This window comes from Mus caroli, chromosome 3 (genome assembly GCF_900094665.2).
Source record: "Mus caroli chromosome 3, CAROLI_EIJ_v1.1, whole genome shotgun sequence".
Lineage (NCBI taxonomy): Eukaryota > Metazoa > Chordata > Mammalia > Rodentia > Muridae > Mus > Mus caroli.
In genome coordinates, this window is record NC_034572.1 from 69,894,969 (window position 1) to 69,900,015 (window position 5,047).

Below are 5,047 nucleotides of genomic sequence, written 5' to 3' on the forward strand. Positions count from 1 at the left end.
AGAACTCAGTATAGTTCTTGGCATGAAAAAACAATATACATATATATTTCTGTCTCTTTCCCACAATTATTTTCCAGTGGGTCTTTTCATTTCTTTATTATTTAATTTTGTCTAACCTGTGTTTTCCATTTTCTTTTTTTTCTTTTCCCATTAAGCCATTCAATTACTATTCATTTATTATAATTCTTACTACATATTTTTCAGTATTTTTATTTATGACCATTGGTCATATGATATTGACTGTTAGTCAAATGTCAGTGTATTTCTATATCTTATTAAGTTTCATGAAGTAGTTTTTTCTTTCCTTATTATGTGCTATTGGTTATCAAGCTGATCAGATTAGCCTACTCACTAAAACTCCACAATTAAATATGGATGATATTCCCAAATAAAGAAATTTGCATGTCTAAATGTGTAAATACAGCATAATTCCACAATGAGATAACTCCTTAATTATTGACACCAAAGGTACTGGCAGTAGAAATATCAGTCTAAAAATTTAAAAGTATTCTTTTAAAACTAGTAGACTGAATTCCAAAAAGCCAAATGAATGATGTAAAGAGATAAATACAGGGTAATGACATGAAGTGCACCAACATATGAGATAAACTCAGCATAATGGTTGAAATATAGGTATAGGAAAAAAAATCCACAGAGGAATGTGGGAATTCTTTTGTTTTTAAGTTTAATTATGGTTTATTTTACCAATCCTGGCTAAAAAGACCCTCTGATACCATTTCTGGTTCTTGTTTCTTACAAATTGACTCTTCTTATATTTTCCCTATTTTTCTTTTGGATTTTGTCTTTTTTCATTGGTTATTTTATTCATTTACATTTCAAATGTTATCTCTCTTCCTGGTTTCTCCTCTGCAAACCACATACCCCATACTCCCTTCTCACTGCCACTTTAATGAAGTGCTCCCTGGCCCAGCCACCCATCCCTCCCTCCCTCACTGCCTTAGAATTTCCCTATGCTGGAGAATCAAGCCTTCCCAGGGCCAAGGGCCTTCCTTCCCATTGATGTCTGATAAGGCAATCCTCTGCTACATAAGCAGCTGGAGTCATGGATTCCTCCATGTGTATTCTTTGGTTGGTGGTTTAGTCCCTGGAAGCTCTGGGGATCTGGCTAGTTGATATTGTTGGTCTTCCTATGGGTTTGTAAACCCCTTCAGCTCCTTCAGTCCTTCCCTAACTCCTCCATTGGGATCCCCATGCTAAGTCTAATGGTTGGTTTTGAGCTTTCGGGTATGTATTGATCAGGCTTTGGCAGAGCCTCTTAAGGGACAGAGATACGAGGCTCCTGTTGGCAAGTTCTTCTTGGCATCAGCAATAGTATCAGAGATGGAGTGTAAATTTAAGGAAATGATGCATTTAAAACCCATTAAAAAAACCAAAAGAATCCAAAATATCTAATAATTCTAGGGTATGATCAATAATCTAAGACAGGGATAGAAGAAAGACTTGAGATTAAAACTAGACACATAAAATATATCAGTGAAATTATTGCATAAAGTTTCTCAAATAAAGAGAAATAAATGAAGATCCAGGTACAGAGGCATAGGAATCCTTAATAGAAATGGCCAAAGAAACTCTGCACATGTTCCAGTTAAGATATCCAAAGTACAGATAAAGAAATAATATTAAAAGGTATAAGAGAAAACAACAACTGTTGTTAAAATGGCTAAAGTACATAACTGTAAACTAAGATTACTAAATCCAGCAACTTAAAATAAGAGGGAAATAAGGGCATTTTATAGCAGGCACACAGTGAAGATATTTGACACAACCTCCTCATACCCCAGCAGAATCTAATGATACTTGAAGAACCTTAAAGAACAAAGAAAACCATAACCACAAGATGCAGGAAAGAATATATTCATGTGAATGGATTCCTACAAGAGAGGTAGGACAGTATCCAATATATCCACCACATGATTGAAGGCTTAACAGTAACAGGGAAGAAGATAATCTATCAAACCAGAAAAATGAGGAATAACCCCATAGGGGTTCACAAACTTCTCTCAGTGTTAATCCTTAGTGAAAATGCTCTATATTCTCTAACTAACAAAAGGACACCAATCGTTCAACTTATTTAAATAAAGAAAGTAAATGTTCTACAGTCTGTTAAAACAAACAGATAAAACCATGCCATTAGCAAAAGTTATAAAGACTCCAAGTGAGAGGATGAAGACATATCTATGAAGTAAATGAAAGGCATACAGGAACTAAGATTATAATTTTACCTCTAATAAATCAAAATTCCTCTTAAAATTCATCTGAAGAGATAAAGAAGTCCAGTGTGTACTGATAAAAGGAAAAAATCGGTCAAATATAATAACAATTATAAAAATATATGTGTCAAACATCAATGTTATATATTTCATTAAAAATAACTAAAAAGGGAAACGCCAAAGAAAGGCCAGTTGTCTCAACTAACCTGGACTCCCAAGATCTCTCAGACACTGAGCCACCAACTAGGAAGTATACACCAGCTGATATGAGGGACCTGACACATACAAAGCAGAGGACTGCCTGGTCTGGCCTTAGTGAGAGAAGATACACCTAACCCTCAATAGACTTGAATACCCAGGGAGTAGGGAATTCTGGATGGGGTAGGGATGGGGGCATTGGGACATCCTCTTAGACACTGGGGAATAGGTATGGCATTAGAAACTGTCAGAGGGCAGACAAGGAGGGGGATAATGACTGAACTATAAGAAAAGATAAAAAATAACAATTAAAAAATAATTTAAAAAGGATCTCTGCTTCTCCCAGTTCCAGAGACCACTAAAACTTTTCATTCAGTGCCAGACTCTTCCATCTCCTAAACATAGTTGTGAAGGTTGGAGTGAATGACTTTGGCTATACTGGAAGAGTGGGCTACACCCTTCAAGTGGGCCCCTGCATTCTCTGAAGATTCTAGTAGATTCCAGGAAAATCTCAGGACCATCATCACCTCATTTGACATTAGCAGAATCTCACTCCTAGAGGATGGTGATGGAATTCATGTTAATGACAATTTTCCATTCTCATTCTTGACTATCCCACTGAACTTGCTATGGGTAAAGTCAACTGAAACATGTAAATCATGTAGTTGAGGTCAATGAAGGGAACATTGATGCCAAAATTTTCTACTTTGCTAAAGGTAAATGAAAATATTGCCATCAATGCACCCTGCAGCACCAAGTGCTTAGCCCCCTAGCAAAATTCATCCATGAAAACTTTGGCATCTTAGAATGATGCATGAACACAGTTCATGACATCACTGCCACACAGAACACTGTGGATGTCCCCTCTGGAAAATCATGCCATGGTGGTCATGGGGCTGGCCAGAACAACATCCTTGCATCCATTGGTGCTGTCAAGGTTATGGGTAAGGTCATCCTAGAGCTGAATGGAAAGCTCACTGGCATGGCTTTCTGTGTTACTACATCCAATGTATCTGTCATGTATATGACAGGTCTCCTGGAGAAACCTGCCAAGTATGAGAATATCAAGAAGGTAGTGAAGCAGATATTAAAAGGACCACTAAAAGGGATCATGGGCTACACTGAAGGCTTGGTTGTCACCTGCAACTTGAATAATATCTTCCACTACTCCACCTTTGGTGCTGGGGCTGGTATTGCTCTCAATGACAACTTTTTAAAGCTTATCTCTTGATATGGCAATGAATATGACTACAGCAAGAGGGTGGTAGACCTCATGATCTACATGGCCTCCAAGGAGTAAGAAGCTCTGGACCACCCATCCCAGTAAGCATGTGAAAGCAAGTCACTGTAACAACTTGACCCCCAACATTGAACATCTCCTTCAAAGTTTCCATTCCAGATCCTCACAATAAACACGGGGTCCTAGGGAGTCCAACTCTTGTGAATAAAACCAATAAGGTGTGCTATACAATAAATAAATAAATAAATAAATAAATAAACAAAACAAATTCTAACAACATCTAAAAAGTCTAAGAATATATAGGTCTTAATACAGTAACACTTGGTGATTTGTATAAGCACCTCTCATAGAGACTATTTAGACAAAAATGTAATGCATTGATCTCAAAATGAAGGATTACATATATTTAATAGAGTTAACATATATGCATATATATATACATCTACATATATTTATAGATATTCTATCTAATATCTATCAAATATATATTCTTCTCAGTACTCTATGGATTATTTTAGAGTATATAATATTTAATGCTATCAAACAACTTTGTGCCCACTCAAAAGAATATAAACATCTTCTTTTGAAATTTTGGTAGATCATGACTGAATAAAACTGGAAATCAAGAGAAGATAAAAAACAAAATTCATCCAAATTTGTAGAATCTAAATGATGTATGCAGGAGGTAGTGGTTGATTTTCAAACAAGTCCTAGGAGAAGTTTAAATGTTTTCTTGGATTAAGTATAGCTTTACACAAACTTTGATATATATATATATAAAACCCTCTGATTTAAAAAGTATGTACCATTTACTGATAACATTGAAACAATGTCAGAACTATCAAAGAAATAACTTCGCAATACATTACCAGTTGTCATCAAATGAGCTGAAGTTTGACAAATGACTAGCCAAACTAGCTAAATGAAAAAGAAAAATATAAATTCATTAAGTTGAATATTTAAAATATATAATTATACCAGACAGCAAGAAAAATCAGAGAATCAGAAAAAATTATACTGAAAAGGTATACTTCCTAATACAGAAAATCTAGAAAATATGGTTGCTCAAGTAGACATGTAATAAAACTACAATTAAATCAAATTTGTATAAAATAGGAAGAAATATATAACAGGAAATGAAACTGAAGCAATAATAAATATTCTTCCAATAACTTAATTACTAAGACCAGAGATACAACAATATGAACTAACCAGAACCTCCCGGAGCTCGTGTCTCTAGCTCCATATGTATCAGAAGATGGCCTAGTTGTCCATCAGTGGAAAGAGAGGCCCCTTGGTCGTGCAAACTTTATATGCCTCAGTACAGGGCAACGCCAGGGCCAAAAAGTGGAAGTGGGTGGGTAGGGGAGTGGGGGTT

At 35.7% G+C, this 5,047-nt stretch overlaps 1 pseudogene; it reads left to right on the forward strand.

Moving 5' to 3' along the window:
* The first annotated feature begins 3,243 nt into the window (after window positions 1–3,243).
* LOC110291847 lies at window positions 3,244–3,660 on the forward strand (annotated as a pseudogene).
* Window positions 3,661–5,047: the final 1,387 nt, after the last annotated feature.